The sequence below is a fragment of the Pan troglodytes genome, chromosome 3 (assembly GCF_028858775.2).
Source record: "Pan troglodytes isolate AG18354 chromosome 3, NHGRI_mPanTro3-v2.0_pri, whole genome shotgun sequence".
NCBI classification, from domain to species: Eukaryota; Metazoa; Chordata; class Mammalia; order Primates; family Hominidae; genus Pan; species Pan troglodytes.
The window spans coordinates 96478361-96497825 of NC_072401.2; the positions used below are offsets into that span (position 1 = coordinate 96478361).

Consider the following 19465-nt stretch of genomic DNA (forward strand, 5'->3'; position numbering starts at 1 on the left):
GGCCCACTGGAAAATTAGTCAGTACTATCTACATTGGGCATCTGTGTGTACCACTTCCAAATCCTCTTTGACCTACCCTTGACTGTTGTCAGAGCTACAGCCACCAGTTCCATGAAGACATTGCCCAGCTTTGTGAAGGTGGAACTGAACACTGTCTCATCTCCTGGCCTCCTGTCATGGACCCTCTTTGATGCAGCACATGGGATGCTAGGAGCAACCATTCTATACTCATGTATAACCTGCAATGAGGGCTGGTTAATGGCCCATGAAAGCAGACCTTACCAGTGGGGGATAGGAACTGAGAGGTAATCACTTCTCCTTTTATTCCATGGGTTGGCTATACTTGGACTTGTTTCCTTTAGTGAGATTGAACTAGATAACTTATCCTTGAATTGCCATTGTTTCCTTTGTTATTTCACAACCCCAGTCACAAACTTCAACTTCCTGGGATGTCATTCCCAAATAAACTCACTCTATGCAAGCAGTTGTCTTAGGCTTTACTTTCCTGAGGAACCAAAATTATGAAGTACCTTCAAAGTACAGCAAGTCCTCACTTAATGTTGTTGATAGGCTTTTGGAAACTGGCACTTTAAGCAAAATGACATATAATGAAACCAATTTTTTTCATCAATGTTATAATGGAAATATATTGTCTCACTTCACTATAGTGACATGTATTTTGAAGCTTAGGTTTTTACCAATAGGAAATGACATTATTTTGCTGAAGGAAATGACATTATTTAAAGACTTGCTACACATTGTTTTGCTTAAAGTTGCAGTTTCTAAGAACCTATCGACACCATTAAGTGAGGACTTATTATATATCTTGAATCTGACCACTTCTCATCACCTCCACCACTACCACCCATGTCCAAACCACAGTCAGTGTTTGCCTTCATTATAACAACAATCTCCTGACTGGCTCTCTGCTTTGGTTTTTGCTCTCTATAGTCTATTCTTAGCATAGCAATCAGAGTAGAAGTTTTCAGAAAGGCCCATGAAGATCTGTTCCCCATTTCTTGTCTGACCTCACCACGTACTACTGTTACTCTTGCTGGACAAACTGGCACCTGTTACTCTTCAAGAATGCCAGGTGCACTTCTCCTTCAAGGCTCTTGCTCGATACTCCTGTCTAGAACACATTTCCCCTTTTCTTTACGACTCACTCTCTTCATCCTTCCCTTCTCAAAACTGACTTTTACATGGAGGAATTCTAGCTATCCTTTTTAAATCATGACTACTCCCGATAAATCTGTCCTGTTTCCTACTTTATTTCTCTCCAAAGTGCTTAGTATAATTTAGATATCTTTATGTTGTTTTATTTACTGTTTCTTTTTCTCCATTGACTGTGAGCTGTGAGGGCATGGAATCGTGTCTGTTTCTTTCTACTGCTATGCCCTTGGGCCTAGAACAGAGCCTGGTACCTGGAAGGTGCTCATTAAGTAATTGTTAAGTAGATGAATGAATGGATATTTTAGAAACTGTAATTTTGGCCAGGCGTGATGGCTCACGCCTGTAATCCCAACAATTTGGGAGGCCGAGGTGGGTGGATCACCTGAGGTTGGGAGTTTGTGACCAGCCTGACCAACATGGAGAAACCCCGTCTCTACTAAAAATACAAAATTAGCCGGGCATGGTGGCACATGCCTGTAATCCCAGCTACTTGGGAGGCTGAAACAGGAGAATCGCTTGAACCCGGGAAGCGGAGGTTGCCATGAGCCAAGATTGCGCCATTGCACTCCAGCCTGGGCAACAAGAGAGAAACTGGGAAACTCTGTCACAAAACAAAACAAAACAAACAAACAAACAAACAAACAAAAACTGTAATCTTAGCTGTGGTGTAAAGAAGGCTAAAGGAAGGTAGGGATAGAGAATAGAAATTAGGAGGCTGTGCCGTCAATCAGGTAAGAAATGATGAGGGCCTCCTTTTGGCATCTTCTTAACGTCATCAATGGTGAGAGGAGGAAGGATTACAGAAAAATATGGAAGATTAAAATGATTGAGTTGTTGATGGATTGGGCATAGCGAATATAAGAGCAGAAGAGATATAAGAAGACTCAGGTTTTTCACTTTGGCAGCTGGGTGGATGGCGGTGATGTTCATCAGAGAGAATGCTGAAGAAAGAGCAGATTTTGGAAAGAAAGGGATAGGGTGGAAAGGCTTCTTGAAAAAGAAGAGTAACTTCAGAGTTTGTTGAGTTTGACATATAAACAAGACTTCTTAGTGTCACTAAGATGCTTGGTAGTCAGTTGAGTGTGTTGGCCTAGGGCTCAGGAAAGGATACTGTAGGGTAAACTAGTGCCTAGTGAGGAAGTTTTGCCTTGAGTTAGTCTAGTGGCCTTACAAAAAAACAAACAAGGAAAACCCACATGTAACTCACTGTGTTCCTGCAGGAGCATAGAAGTTCTTAATCATTGCCACTATTTCTTTTCTAGATTATTTAAAAAATAAAAAAGAAAACTTTAAGAAATAAAAAAATGTATTGTACATTTTGAAAGAAAGATAAAGGCATTTATCTTAAGACAAAATGCCTGAGTATCTCTAGAGTACAAGGAATTTACCTTTAGTTTGTCCTGGCTAGCCTCAAACTCTTTATTTTGCTTTCATAGCCATTTCCTTTTATTGAAAACATGTTGAAGTACTTTTTCTTCTTCCTTTAGTCACCAGAAATGAGTATGTTCTATACTAAAACACTCAGAATCCATGTAATGAAAAATGTCTAAATGTTTCAAGTAAGATTTTTGGTATGTATGTATCTGTTTCATAATATAAAAATTTTGTTGTATTCTTCACCAACACGTTTTTCATGTATTTTGAAGCTTAGGTTCTTGCCAGTAGCTTTCATACCTCTGGTGATTTTATTACCTTATTTAATAGAGGAGAGTCAAGCATCTTGAACTGGTCTTCAATTTAGAAATTTATTAAACAATTTGATTTCTCAAGGGAGCAATTACTGTTGGAAAACATTATTATATACAAATCTCTGGGCCAATAGAGGATAGAGATGAGAAAGATACTGCCCAAGGAAATTTATAGAAACTAAATTAAAACAAAAATCACTCTGTCTGATCAGTAATCATCTCTTAGTTGGTGAATATACCTTAGCTGTGGATGAAATCTTTGACTTACTTGAATGGAATCTTTGCTGTTTAATCTCATACTGATACTTTGCAGTACACTAAGAAGATGTTAATGGTTTGCCAGTCTGAGCTTACATTGGATACTCAGTGGGTCACAGAGTTATGAAGGGCTATGTTGCCAAAATTGCAATCAGTAAAGCATAGATTATGAATATATATGTGTGTTTGTGTGTGTGTGTGTATATATATATATATATGAACTCTATATTGCTGACAATGAAATTACAGTTCTTGCTTTCTTGAATGGAAGAAATCATGAAAACCATAATTCAAGGGCCTGAGATACTTCAGATTTAGTTAAATAACCCTTTGTATTTGTTTTTTAAAATGCCTGGTTATTTAGTGACACTTTGTTAACTGTTAGTTGGGGTTCTCCAGAGAAACAGAGCCAATAAGGTGATAAGGCGTGTGTGTCTGTTTGTGTGCATGTGTGTAAAGAGATTTATTATAAGGAATTGGCTCACTTGATTCTGGAGGCTAACAAGTCCCAAGATCTGCACTTGGCAAGCTCAGGACCTAGGAAATTGGATGGCATGGTTTGAGGCAGAAGGCCAGCAAAGTCAAGACTTAGGCAGAGGGGAGGTTTCAGTTCAAGTGCAAAGAAAGGAAAAAAAGCCCATGTCCTAGTATGAAGGCAGTCAGGCGGGACTCTCTTACTTTGAGAAAGGGTCAGCCTTTTTGTTCAATTCAGGCTTTCAGCTGATTGGATGAGGCCCACCCGCAGTAGGGAGAGCAATCTGCTTTACCCAGTCTATAGATTTCAATGTTAATCTCATCCAAAGACACCCTCACTTACATAAACACTCAGAATTATGTTTAAGCAAATATCTGGGCACCTTATGTCCCAGTCAAGTTGATGCACATAATTAACCATCACAATAACCAATTTTAAGTTCATTCACATTTATTCAATCAGGAAGCATCTTAGGCTTAGCTCTAGGGATTGAGCAAGAAGGTCGGACATTTTGGTTATTCTGATGAAGTGGAAGACAAGTGTCAGGTAACACTTAATAGAGACCAGAATAAAGTTTAATAAAATGAGGAAAACTACAAGTCTTAAGTAGTTGTATTCTTCACCATGGTATTTTTCATGTATATTGAAACTAACTATATGGGATTAAAATTCTGTTTCTTACTCTGAACTTTAAATTATTAAACAGCCATTAAGAAAACTACATACTTATGTTTTAGTTTTATCCTTTTTACATTTTGTTTATATCACCATACATATTCATTTGGAAGGTGGTAGAATAATAATAAAGTAATAAACACAGTGAAGAAGCAAAACAAATTATTTCATTAATCATTTTTAATTAAAAATTTTAAAAAATTAAAATGATTTAAGTATTCTGAATTTGGTTCATATTGGAAATTACAGAAAGAGTCTATTAAATAAGCATAATCATTTTCTTGAGTTAATATTCATCTTCTATTTTCTTCAAATTTGACCAATATGATATAGCTCTTGCTTTTGGTTGCATGATAGTGACAAGGAAGCTACTTCACAGTTGAGTCTTTTATGAAGGTAGCTTTCTAAAAATCTATCTGTTATGCTTCTTGGCTGGGGAAACAAAAGTTCTAAGAGATAAGGGGGGACAATCATTGCTAGAAATAGCAAACATAGTTTTCCCTCTTTTACAGATTTCTTTTTCAGCAGTGAATTAGAAGTGGCGGGCTTTGGAGAGATTTGTTCTTAGTAAGTTAATATTTGACTTGCCAAGCCATTTGGGAACACGGAATTGCCATGATATCTTCTGGGCATCTCCCCGGTTTTGGCAACTAGGAAACATTCAAGGCTGTGACTTCATGAAGAGAAGTTTGTCTGTGTGATATTATCCTGACTGCTATGCAACATTTTGGTGAATGTTTTCTTTGTAGACACAAATCCAGTGTGAAAACCCTTTTTTTATGAAAAAGGTTTATGGCACTTTCATAGTAGCAGGGCTTGTCTTGTTGATTTAGATCAAAATCATTTCCTCCCAACATCATAACCATTTTACTGTTCAGTGGTGCAGAAGGCATTATAAAGAGTTAGTGAATTGTTTTGGATCCTTCAGAATTGGATGAGGGACTGAAAAGAAGAAAATATCACCAACAGAGATGATACTCTGGATAACTTCTTCTTAAGGAAAAAAAAATATTCTCACACTGAGAATTTAAGTGTTATAATGATTTGAGCCTTTCAATAAACATCTAATACAAAACCAAATGTTTACAGTTCCACTTAGTCTTTCTTCATGCCTATGCCACTTTAAAGTCTTACTGTTTTCTCTCTCAGCTTTTAGGAATGGGAAACAGGACTTCTGTTAATGTCTAATGAATATTTATGAAGTCCTTTGACAATTAAGGGCTCATTAGAATTCACTTTAAAAGAAAGATAAAAACACTTTTAAGACCAAAGCAGAATGTGGTGGCATAGAAACTTGCATCTCTCTTTCCTTGTTGTGAATTGTCGAGATAAACACTCTACAAATGAACAAAGTGTCTCTTAAAAGTGATTCTAGGTAGGAGTTTGAGTAATATAGACATACTTGATTATTATATGATGACTTTATTTTGCATTGACTTTTGGCTTGGTAAGTGTTTTTTTTTTTTTTACTGAAGATACTTGGAAATCCTGTTTTTTTACTGAAGATACTTGGAAATCCAAAAGTGGCTTTGGAGTCACTTTTTGTATTTAAATCTCAGTTTCAGCTCTTTCTTAGCTCTGTGACTTTGAGCAAGTTCTTAGTGCCTCAGTTTCTGTATTGCAATGTGGAAAATACAATACTACTCTTTCCACAGCTTCTTGGAACAAGCAACTTAGTTAATACATGAAAAATACTTAGAATAGTGCCTGGAACGCTGGTTTTGTTTGCCTTGAGAAATCTTTCCTTTCAGTTCACATGCTTTGGCCCTACTAGAGGCGCTTGGAAAGGCCTTTGTTTTCTCCTTACTTGGGGTGGAGGGGTGCACAGGAATAGTTAATGAATCCTCACTCCCGATGGGTGGCATTTTTAGTTTTCTTCTTCATTTTCATTTTTCGTCATTGTTTTTTTCCTGAAGACCCCAAGGCCTTATCCTACCACTTCCAGCTACCTTGGACTGCAGCTGTTCTCTTGGTTCTAATATGATACAAATAATATAAGGATGCCTAAATATATATTCAGTCACTTTCAAAAGCACAGTCTTTTATGAATGAAAAATTGCTAAAGTAAACAAAGTACTTTGAAGCTAGAGTAGTTATGCTGTTTTTGCTGCTACTCTAGCTAAATTACTGTTATTTAGTAATGGAAATTTAAAAAAAACCTGGACCTGAGTTTGGTAATGGAAATTTAAAAATACCTGGACCTGAAATCAGATAGAAAAGTCAGAAAAGTTACATGCCTGCTCATGATTATTTTAAATATGAAATAGAGGTATGTTTTGGGATGAGCAAAGAAGTAAAGCATCCATCTGCATATTTCTTTTTTTCATGAGGCTTAACATTTGCAGAAGTAGGCACTGACCTGGAAACCAAAAATTTGTAGTCTTGTTGATAAATGTATTCCTCTAAAGAACATCCCACTTACTCTTAAGTAATTTACCATCCTGCTTTACACACTGTAGGTCTTAAGATTAAATGTGTCTTTCTAAAGTGCTGATAGCTGTTATTTAACTCAAACCTTATCTTTAAGACAAGCCTCATAAATTTAATAATAATTAGGCATAGTTTCCACTGGAATTTTTACTGTTTTCACCATCTGTTCTTCTCAGAGTCTGTATAAAAGGTATTGGATCTGTTTCACAGTAACTTAGTAAATATTCACTTCTAATAATTATTTTCTATTGGAAAGTGACTGCTATACTTATGATTTTTAGGCAGTTAATAGTGAATCTATTGTTAGTCTGTTTTTTAGATGCATGATAGCGGTACTTTATTTTCACATGTTGTATGTAGACGATATATTAATAGTATTAGTAGTATGATGCTAATGAAAGAATATAATCCTGTATCATTTAATAGCCATTGTGTACTTGAGTGTTTATGCCCAGTTTTGATTGTTGTTTAATTTGCCTTTATAATTCTTACCCATATAGTCCTCAGTTTGGAGTAGAAAGACTTTGTAGAACACAGTCAATTATTTCCATGTTTCCAAGTAGGCACTCAGATACAGTGGTACTAGTTGGCCTGCCTTTTGGTTTATATTACTGTAAGGCTTCTGTCTCTCATATTTTTTGAGAGAATTTTCATATTCTGTCTCTCATACTTTATAGAACACAGTCAGTTATTTCCATGTTTCCAAGTAGGCACTCAGATACAGTGGTACTAGTTGGCCTGCCTTTTGGTTTATATTACTGTAAGGCTTCTGTCCATAGCTTTCTTTCCCCTTCCATCCAGCCACTCTCACAAGCCTGATGTCCATTCTTTTTTTTTCTAGTTGGGCTGAAGGATCAAACTTGTTAATTTGTCTAGTGCAAAGAGAGAAGAGAAGACCCAGGTATTGAACTATGAATATCCTGTAACTATAAAACAAGGCATGTTTTTGTGTAAATACTAAAATGTACAGGCGACATTCAAAAATAGTTTCTAAGTTGTATGCAGAAATGGAAGTGTTCAGTGAATAGGCTTATTTCTTCCCAAGAGTCCTAACTTGACTTACAACCCTCATTTCACTGTATGTGTAGTAAAATTTTAGGATGAACTGATGCTTTGATGGGAGGGATGAGCTTAATTTGTACTCTGCAGGAATCCATTCCAACTTTATTAGTATTATACTTGAGATTGGTCTTATGCTATAGTTAGCTTGTCTTTTTTAGTTCATTATAATAATGTGTGTATTTGCTAATGTAAAACTACTATGAAAAGTTATAATCTAGTCTTTAAAAATACTTTATACTTAGAAATTTAAATGTCTTTCTTCAAAAATTTGCAAGACTGAAAATCAGAGTTGGATGCATATGTGAGCCAGTTAACATCAAACAATGAAGTTTTTGAAGATTGTAGCTAATAGTAGTAGATAAATTGCTCACACTTATATGAGGCAAACTGTTCTAGGTACTAAAAGCATTTTACATATATAAGTATTATTATCATCTTCATTTTACAGATGAGGAAATGAAAGTTCATGGAGGTTAAGTAAATTGTCTGAGGTCACACAGCTAATTATCCAAGTAATCAGTGGAGTGACTCATATGTAAATAAATTATGCTACTTGGAATAAGAGGGAGATAGTTGGTAGGCCAGAACATGTGTGTGCAACTAAGGTAGAGTAAAATATATAACGCAGTAAAGTTCTGTGGAAACTTTAAAAAAGAAACACAATCAGAATTATAAGCAAAAACATGGGAATACAAAAACATGGTACATCTAATTAGAATAAGGTATGGATAGGGAGCAGACTATAGTAGAAGATGAAGCTGGAATGGAAGATTGAATCAGTTCATGAAGAACATTGAATGCCTTCCTAAGAACCTTAGAACTGTTAGAGATTTTTATTTGCTTTACTTTATTCGCTTTACAAGCATTTGCACGTGTGTTGTCTTTAGAAGGCAGCAGTGCAAACACTAGATGATAGAAATGGGAAGGAGATCAGAGAGTATTACAGTAACATTGGTTAGGGACAGGTATAATGGTAGGAGAAAGGAAAGACTCCAGCCAATAGCTTGTATTTTGTAGTAATGGAACACGGAAGATGTAGGAAAACCTATCCTTCCTACTGGGAAAAAGAGAAATCAAATGTACATACACCGGCTGATGGTGATGTAGTATTATTACTATTATGGAGTGATTTGGTAAAGCAGTAATGTGCAGTAGTGAGCATCTTAGCTCCACCTTAAGACCCTATATTATATAGGCCTCAGTCATTTAGACAAACGGGAATACTTGTGTCTATTTTGCCAGGCTCCGTTAAGAGTTATATGAAAACATGTGAAAGCTATTAGAACAGTTTTCACCTGATGTAGGCACTCAGTAGTTTTCCTTCATTCATTGATGGATTATTTCATGAATTATTATTTGTTTGTTTGAGGCATACCAAGCACAAAGCGCACAAGCACTTTGCTAATGGTTTGTTGATAAGCCACTTTCTACGTAGAATTTTTAGATTGTCTTCATAAATTTTAAAGTGAATGTGATATTTCCTATGTATGCTCTTCCTATTAAAAGATGGTAAATTAGAATTTAGTAAAGTTATTTAACTGGCTTTTCGTGATTATATATCATGGAAGATCTGAGGTAAATTATTAAATGTATGCCAGTTTTAAAACCTAGTTAACACTCCATGAAGATGTTATAGAATGTGTGTGTCTGAATCTGTTTAACATACACGTATATATTCATGTATCTTGCAAAATACAAGATGTAATGCAAATATAGAATATTGTTTAAAATATAGCTAATATCATCTAGCTTTGGGAATAGCTTATAAAGTGAATTGAATATGGCACACAGAGCATACCATTTTAAAATGCATCTATGTAGCACTTGTAAAGCCAAGCTGATATTATGCACTAAGCAGCTGTAAATATGAGTCAGTAACATGAGTATGCTTCACATAGTGTGTACTGTTCTCCACGTTGGTTCTTTATGCAGTGATACAGATACTTAGCAGTACCAGCAGGAACCATGACTATGGAATTTCCACATTATTGTCTTCTAAGTAGTGAAATGATGCAACAAAGTAGAAAGTGACTTCAATTAGCTAAAATTTTAAAATATGAATTAGTACCAGTAGGTATTACCAGTGATAAATACTTGGAGGTCATCTATCACACTCTAGGAAGTAGTCTTGTGTGTGCATATTTTTAACTGGTATATATTTTTAAATTGGTTCTAAATTCTGGTAGTGGCTTTATCTATATGCAGTTGCAGTGAAACTTACATTCTTTTTATTGGCAAGTTTTAAGTCATGGATTTCTGATAAATGAATAGAACTAACATTTATTGGTCATTTACTGTATCTCAGGCACTGGGCTCTGTACTAAGTGCATTATATCATACTTCCTTTAATTTTAACAACAGCCACGTGAGAAGTAAATATTATTACCCCTGTTTTCAAGATGAAGAAGTTGAAGTCTAGAGAAACTAATGAATTTAGTCAAAGCCATACAGCTAATTAGTCTAGCCCATGCACTTTCTTCTGTAACGTGCTGCCAAGGTTACACTGGTACTAGAAACTGTGTTCAGAACCCTCTCACATGCATGTTCCCATGTTTCACTCCTTATTTATCTAAAACATAATTTAAATGAAATGGCTCTGTCAAAATCTGTATTTCTTTCTTTTTTTCCTTACTATTTTTGAGACAGAGTCTTGCTCTGCTACCCAGGCTGGAGTGCAGTGGCGCAATCACAGCTCGCTGCAGCCTCAACCTCCTGGGCTCCAGCCATCTTTCCATTTCAGCCTCCGGGATAGCTGGGACCACAGGCGTACACCACCACACCTGGTTAATTTTTGTATTTTTTTGTAGAGACAGGGATTCACCATGTTGCCCAGGCTGGTCTAGAGCCCCTGAACTCAAGTAATCCACCTGCCTTGGCGTCCCAAAGTGCTGGGATTACAGGCCTGAGCCACTGCGCCTAACCAAAATCTCTATTTCTTGAGTTTGAAAATTGTATGTCAGAAGGAAGGGGAAATGTTAGAAAAACCCAGCTGCATTTTCCCCTTTCATTTTCAATTTTAGAAAGCAGAGATTTTACCAAATGGCAATCGCAATAGAAAATACACACAACTGAGATAGGACAGAATCATAAATGTATGTGAGGTAACGGTGTTTGTTCCTTTTGTCTTAATAGATGATCCATGAGGCCTTCACAATAGGGAAGTTGTTCTACGTACCTCAAGAAAACTTTATCACGTGCCTGCCAGGTGCCTGACATGATTCTAGATGCTGAGGATGTAGCAGTTAGCCAAAGGGATATAACTCTTGCTCTCATGCAGTTTATATTCTAATTTGGATATTCTAAATATTTCATGTAGAATGTGAAATAATACCACAATTAAGATATCACATAAGAAAGATACTTTCAGAGCTTCTCTATTTAATAATTTCATGTAGGAAAAGAAGGTCTCCTTAGTGTATCTTATCTTTCAGACCTTTATATGTAATAACATGATTTTTCCTAATTTAGAATTAACAGTTTTCTCTAGCATGTAAGAAAAACTGACTTGTGTTTGGAAATCAAGACCTAAGTTCAAATCAAGACATAAACAAACATAAAGTTAGGGAAAAGTTTGTCTCTCTCTATATACAATCAGTTCTTCAGTGTTCAGATGTGAAATGAAAAAAAAAAACATGCAGAAGAAACAAAATTCTGCCTATGATAACTTACAACCCAAAACAAAAGCTATCAAATAGGCAAACAAAAGCAAAAATCAACCAAGACTGATTCGTTCCACATTTGAGAAACTTTTTCTTTTTTAAATTACTTTTCTGAGAAAGTGAACTTTCTGTATATGCTTGTTTACTCTCATATTAATGATTCATTTCTTCTTTTCCCAAATATTTGCCAATACTTCATAACTGGCTGAATCTAAGAGGTGCTAGGTTAAAAAATGAAGACTCAGGAGCTTAATTGTGCCATTTACAAATAAAAGCATTTAAAGTACAAATGAAAAGCTCTGTTTAGATCTCAAGAGGTTCAAAAATTACGTTTTCTTAATTCTTTTCTTTTTCAAACAAATCATCTCTTATACTCACTCCGTTCTCTTCCATCACAGTAAAAATGCCTTAGCTTATCTTAAAATATTTTATGTATGTATGTATGTATGTACATATGTATGTATGTATGTATGTATGTATATAAAGTCTTGCTCTGTCGCCCAGGATGGAGTGCAGTGGTACGATCTCGGCTCACTGCAACCTCCACCTCCTGGGTTCAAGTGATTTACCTCCCTCAACCTCCTGAGTAGCTGGGATTACAGGTGCCCACAACCATGTCGGCTAATTTTTGTATTTTTAGTGGAGATGGGGTTTCACCATGTTAGCCAGGCTGGTCTCAAACTCCTGACCTTAAGTGATCCACTCACCTTGGCCTCCTAAAGTGCTGGGATTACAGGCGTGAGCCACCACACCTGGCCTAAAATATTTACAAATTTTGTATCTCTAATGCTAATGACTGGTTATTGGTCATCTATTGTGTCAGTTTTCAAAGTATGATTTGCCAACATAGTAATATTAACATGTTTTACTGACATTTGCACTGATAATAAACACCCGAGCTTTAGCACAAATCGAAGCAGGAACCAAACTATATGTGTATTCTTCACTCCAGTGTGCTCACAGTGAAAACAACCAACCAAACCAACCAACCAAAGAAATAAAAGGAAGCTTCATTTAAGAATATCCTTAATGAAGCAATAAAATGATTAATTTTATTAAATCTCAACCTCTCTGTAAATGTCTTTTTAATATTCTGTGTGACAAAATGTAAAGTGTGTATAATAAAATTTTTCAGCAACTGAGAATCAATGGTTGTTGATATGGTTTGGCTATGTCTCCACCCAAATCTCATCTTGAAATGTACTTCCCATAATCCCCACATATGTCATGAGAGGGACCCAGTAGGAGGTAATTGAATAATGGGTGTGGTGATGTTCATGCTGTTCTTGTGGTAGTGAGTTCTCATGAGATCTGATGATTTTATAAGGGGCTTTTCTGTCTTTTGCTTGGCACTTCTCCTTGCTGCCACCATGTGAAGAAAGATGTGTTTGCTTCCCTTTCCACCTTGATTGTAAGTTTTCTGAGGCCTCCTCAGCCATGCTCAACTGTGAGTCAGTTAAACCTCTTCCTTTATAAATTACCCAGTCTCTGGTATGTCGTTATTAGCAGTGTGAGAACGGACTACTACAGGTGTCTTGAGACTTCATTAAACAAAATTTGTACTAGAAAGAATGACTGACAGAAAAACTGGTTATTCAGACTTGGGTATTTGCAGCTATATTCTCAGAAATGAATTAATTGAGCCTGCCAGTTCAAGGAAAACAGTTGACAGTATTTATTGCCAATGATAAAACTCAGACTTTCAAGCAAAAGTTAGGATTTTGTGAAGCTTTTATCCACATAACTGATCTGCATAACTGAGTGGACCAAACATTTTTTTTTCCAGATGCCCAGTGCCTGTTGTTTCATATTCATGCATAGGTAAAAGATCAGTTTAAAATACAAGATGGACAGTAGGTTTAAATTTATCAGAATATGAAAATTTCATTGATAGGGTTTTAGAACCTATATTGTAACTTTTAAGAAACTCGGTGATGTCCAATTTTAGTGTATATTAAAGAATAACCACTCATATGAAAAGGCTATTAAAATAGCCTCCTAACTACATGTCTGTGTGAGACCAATTATTCTTAATATGTCAATCACAACAACATGCTGTAACAGATTGAGTGCAGAAGCAAACATCCAGTTTCTTCTGTTAAATTAGACGTTAAAGAGTTTGGCAAAAACATAGAGCAATGCCACTGTTTTCTTGAAAATATGTTAAAATATAATGGGTTTATTATTTTTTAAAAATGAATTATACTTTTTTATTATTATTATACTTTAAGTTTAGGGTACATGTGCACAATGTGCAGGTTAGTTACATATGTATATATGTGCCATGCTGGTGTGCTGCACCCATTAACTCGTCATTTAGCATTAGGTATATCTCCTAATGCTATCCCTCCCCCCTCCCCCCACCCCACAACAGTCCCCAGAGTGTGATGTTCCCCTTCCTGTGTCCATTGAATTATACATTTTTTAACTGTTCAGTTTTTTTTTAACATAGTAAATATCGAAAACTGTATCCAGACACACAGAAAATTTGGTATCCTCAGTCATTTTTAACAACGTAAAAGGGTCCCAAGAACAAAACATTTGAGAACTGCTGTCTAGAGGAATCACTGGTTTTAAAAGTCGCAGAGCACAGAGCTTTACTTCCACCTTGTCTGCTGCTCAGTAGTTTGCGCTCAGGCAAATAACCTCTTCCAGCTCTAGTCCCCTCATCATTTGTAAAATGAGAGTAGTAACCCTTACATGGCAGAGTATTTTGAGGACTACATTAAATAAGATTTATAAACCTGTAATAGGGGATAAATGATTACATCTCATTTAATCTCCCAAACTCCATAAAGTGTAAGTATTGTTGCGTGAAGTGTTTGAGACCAATGGAAATTAAGAACTTGCTTAAGGTCCCAAATAGTAAATGACAGATCTGGAATCCTTGTTTTATTAACGTAATATTCAGTACCCTTTTTTTCATGCTGTAGATTCGAAAAAAGAGTACATGTAAGCGAAGTAGAAGTTACATAGAATCATGGGTGTGGTGGCTCATGCCTGTAATCCCAGCACTTTGGGAGGCCGAGGCGGGCGGATCACGAGGTCAGGAGATCGAGACCATCCTGGCTAATACGGTGAAGCCTCGTCTCTACTAAAAATACAAAAAATTAGCCGGGTGTGGTGGCGGGCGCCTGTAGTCCCAGCTACTTAAGAGACTGAGGCAGGAGAATGGCGTGAACCTGGGAGGCAGAGCTTGCAGTGAGCCGAGATCGCGCCACTGCACTCCATCCTGGGCCACAGAGCAAGACTCTGTCTCAAAAAAAAAAAAAAGAATCATAATATGTTTGAAGTACAAGAGAGGTTAGAGAATTTATCTTCCTACAACCTCATTTTATTGATAAGGTAACTCAGGGCATGCAAGTACAACAATGTGACCCCTAACTTGCTTTGAAGCTGGCAGTATTTTTAACATAATCATCTCATTCCTATTAAGCATTCTTTTTTATTTTTTGCTTGACCACACCAAAAGAATTCAAGCCTCTTTGGCAAGAACTGTCCTTATCTGTTCCACAAAGATGCCAATGATAACAAAAACAGATTATAAAGACACAGAAAGATCATGGTAAGTATCATAATCATGGTAAATAACTATAATCTATGGCTACAGGCTGATTTTTGTTGTAGAAGCAAAAAAAAATTTACAGTGTTTTTCAAACCTTAGAAGCTCAAGAGTTAGAAGTTTAGCTGAAGTGATTTAAAAAGGGTGTGTGTGTGTTAGAGGGGAAAAGGAGAGAGTTACTACTGTAATAAAAAAGCGAAAGGAACTGGAAATATTTGGAACAGGAAAGTGCTTATGATAGTCAGGGTCAGATAACTCATCTCCTCAGAGCAGCCTAATAAGATTTCAGGATAACACACTATTTTTTGGTGTTTCTTAGTGTTATACTATGCATGCAGATGCTTCACCTTCAACCCAAAGATACCTTATGGAGGATGGAATTAAGGGTTTGGTTTACCACTCTATAACCACTCCATAATGCTTATCTCTTTTTTTGTGTGTTTCTTCATAATTTCTTCCCATTTTACTAAGTAGAATGAAAAACATAATCACTTGAGTTAATGGTGCAGTATTAAACTATATTTTTATGTAATTAAATATATTTTGTAGATAATAAGCTCAAAGGAAATGCAGGTTATTTTCAGATTACTCTGTGATTAGTTTAATTTTGGAAATTCACGACTATTCACTTTTGGCTGTATGTCCTGACATTTTCCCCTTTCTCTAATATAATAAAGTCTTGTTTCAGTCCTTTCAAATCCCTTCGTCAGTAAAGTCACTAACGTAAACTCAAATAATTTTATATGTATGTAATATTCCCTAAATATGTAAAAGTGGATGTCAGCTTTAAAATCTACCTGAAATTAGGTTAAATCAGTGACATTCATACATATATCTAACTTATGATATATATCTTTATATACACATGTATAAATAGATTTATATATAAAATTTTATATATTTTATATATTCAGTACTCTATGTATGTACATGATCTATACATATCTTTATAAATTTATATTTACACGTGTGTGTATGTATACGTATGTGTAGGTGTGTGTATATATATGTGTATATGTGTATATATACATTTTTTTCATGTAAATGATTTTCTAGTTTGTGGCCAGGGCAGGTTCAGATTTATTTTTATCCCTCTATAATCTTAGGCAATGGGAGGTTAGATGCCCTTTTCTCAAATTTTGTTTTAGGTGAAGGTAGAGTTGGAAGCAGTTAGAGGTGTAACATGTTGTAGTGTTTTGGAATATTTTGAAGTTACCAGAGTAGCCACTACTTTGTATGCATGATTCCTTTCTTTAGAAACATCTATTACCCTCTTTGTTACCCATCCAGGGAGTGTGGTCATGGGAAAAGCAATCCCCATGCGGCATTACTACATTACAGTGTTGACACAGGGACACTTCCCTTGCACTAAATTCCTAATCTAGGCAGGTATGTTTGTCTAAGTCTTTTCCATAATCTAATTCATTCACTCAGTATTACCCTAACAAATGTATCGTGAGAACCTGTGTTTACAACCTGAGTCTTATTTGGTGAATCATCACTGTGCTGGTTTTCTAACCAAGACATTCTGGAGATTTCTGAGACAGTAGCATAGCTAGAGCTAGAAATCATGATTCCTACACCTGCTTGGAGTGTAGTTATCCTGTTACACGTGTGACTTGGCCTATTGAAAGAGCTGGTGCCCGGTTACATGTTTTGTATGTAAGTTTTTACATTTTGATATGAAGGCCTAAGCACAGGCATCTCAGGTTTTCCTCTCAGAGTTCTCATCCCCTTTCTTCCCCATACACTCATTTTCTCTTTGTTGTAAAACCCTTCTTTAGCCAGGCTGGTCTAGGTTGGGAAAATGACTCTTTGATCATAACCCAAGAAGGAATGTATCAAAGCAAACCATCCTCTGTGAGAGGGACTGTGGCCATGGCTGTACATCTGGGTGTGTGAGAAGAGATGGGATCCAGCAGACCAATGGCAGGTCGCTCCCCTGAGACAGCAAGCAAGGATGAAAGACAGTTCGCAAACAGGAGTTGCTTGTGAAGTCGAGAGAGGCAAACAGGAACATTTCACACCTGCTGTTTCCTGTCCTCTCAGTGTGCGCAGGAGGGAAGAAAGGAGACATCTGGGTCTCAAAGAATACCAAAGTTTTTGAGAAACCACTGGAAAACAAGAAATCAAGAAGGAGGCAGAAAAGGATCTCAGATCAAAAAGACATTCTGCACATACACTCAAGTAGAGAGACACTTGGACCACTCCCGGCCCCTCAACTTGCTTTCTCCATGCATTGTGGAATGTTAGTAATGAAGGTCTCTGGGTTCACCGCTTGTGAGGAGGAAAGTAATGCTGGGAAACTTGATATGTGTAAATAGAAAATATATAAGCAAAGTTATCAGCCAGTCTTGATGTTGCAGCGGAAGTTGAGAGTGCCATGGTATATCCTGTTTTGTGCGTTAGCTTTTTCTGGGGCATGAGCATTCAGGCATTTTATGAAGAACTTAGAAAAAGTGAAAAATATTTTGAAGTTTTATATTTTTGATCATTAGCTGGAGGGTTTGTCCAGTAGTAAGTTACTTGTGAGGTTTATAAAATATTAGGAACATTTGGCAAGAAGAGACAGGTTTTGTGGGAATAATTTGTTACCTGTTGACCCTCACTGTGGACATATTTGTGTGTGTGTACCTGTGTGTGTGTGTGTGTGTAAAAAGGAGGGTTTATAAAAATACAAAATCTTTTGAATGAATGTTAATATGATTGACAGTTAATTTTAAAGGTATAAACTGATATGATTATTCTGGATCATTAATAAACATTCATAAAGCTGTGACTATTAGGTCATTTTATTGGTGGAAAGATTTTTCTAATCTTGATTGGAGTCATTTGATAGCAAGAATCCTTTCTTGTCCCTATTTTTTAAAAATTAAGAACATGTCATGTTCATTGCTGTTTGTGTTTAATAGAGGTTTTGAATGACAAATACAATTTTTAGCTTGAACACTGGTAATTTCAGATATGAAAGTACTGTTGCCATCTTTCTGTGCCAGGCTTGTTACACAGCAGTCAAAATATGTAATGGTTTTCTTAAGACCCCTAGCCATTAATGCGAACCCGTATTCTTAAGCATTTGTTACTGATAACCTAACATTTAATTGTTTGTGGGCTGTCATAGTTTTCATGACATGACAAAAACTTACATGTGTTGATATTGAATATTTTATTGTTGTTCAACCTGTTGTATTGTCAGTGAAACAGAACAGAGGAGGTGATACTGGAGAAAACATTAAAGGTTTACTAAGAAGTGGCAGTGAGTTTGATGTTAGTAGAGGTCATGCCTTTGAACAATACTGCTAAGGAATAGAGCTAATGAGATTTGGGATGTTTTAAAAAATCAGCATTAGTGTGATATTCCTTCAGGGAGCATTTGTAATGCCCACAAGAATGTGTCGGTAGAGAGATCAGATTCCAGGCTAACCTTTATTTGCTTTCAGTAGTTGACATAACACACACCTGTGTGTTCTCTTTGCTAACCTCAAAATTGTTTTGAAAAGCTTCTGACATTTAGAAATATGAAAGAGAGAAGATTTTGATTTGTTTCCTGGCAAGTAGGAAAAATAAATTCTAAATGTTGTGTTTTACCTATATGTGGTCCTTGGAGTAAAGGCCTTGGTGTGTCTCATATCCTTCTTTTTTTTTTTTTTTTTTTTTTTTTTTGAGACAGAGTCTCACTCTGTCACCCAGGCTGGAGTGCAGTGGCACAATTTCCACTCACTTCAGCCTCCGCCTCCAGGCTCAAGTGATTCTCCTGCCTCAGCCTCTCTAGTAGCTGGGATTACAGGTGTGTGCCACCACACCTGGCTAATTTTTGTATTTTTAGTGGAGGCAGGGTTTGGCCATGTTGGCCAGGCTGGTCACGAACTTTGTCTCATATCCTTCTAATCAATTGTGGAATAAAGCCTCTATGGTTCCATGATAAATTATATTTAATTTTATAGTGTTTTCCTTGAAGCATTTTAACATGCTAGAGATAGATGTGTGTGTGTGTGTTTACAGTTAGATGTAAAATAGCACTCGTGTTTTCTTCTTGAAGGGAGTCATTTAGAAATTATCTCTCAGCCAGGTGCAGTGGCTCACACCCGTAATCCCAGAACTTTGGGAGGCCAAGGCAGGTGAACTGCTTGAGTCCAGGAGTTCAAGACCTGCCTGGACAACATGGCGAAATGCCGTCTCTACAAAAAATAGAAAAATTAGCCAGGCTTGGTGGTGCATGCCTGTGGTCCCAGCTGCTAAGGGAAGCTGAGGTGGGAGGATCACTTAAGCACGGGAGATTGAGGCTGCAGTTAGCTGTGATTGTGTCACTGTACTCTAACCTGGGCAACAGAGTGGGACCCTGTCTCAAAAAAATAAATAAATAAAAGAAAGAAAGAAAAGAAATGATCTCTCCTCATAGTTTGTGTGTAGGAAAAGAAGTGATAAAACTGACCTAATTGAACTTCACCTTTTGCTCAGTGACAGATAAAGCTTTCCTTGATAG

At 36.5% G+C, this 19465-nt stretch overlaps 1 protein-coding gene across 8 annotated transcripts in view; it reads left to right on the forward strand.

Moving 5' to 3' along the window:
• The window catches only part of BMPR1B (bone morphogenetic protein receptor type 1B), a 397543-nt gene that overhangs the window by 307592 nt on the left and 70486 nt on the right, over positions 1-19465 (forward strand). The window contains exon 4 of one of the 8 annotated variants that reach the window (XM_016951892.4): positions 7541-7600. The exons of the other annotated variants lie outside the window; for them this stretch is intronic. The gene's annotated coding sequence lies outside the window, so the exon portion shown is untranslated. The remainder of the gene's footprint in view (positions 1-7540; positions 7601-19465) is intronic. 8 annotated transcript variants of the gene reach the window in all.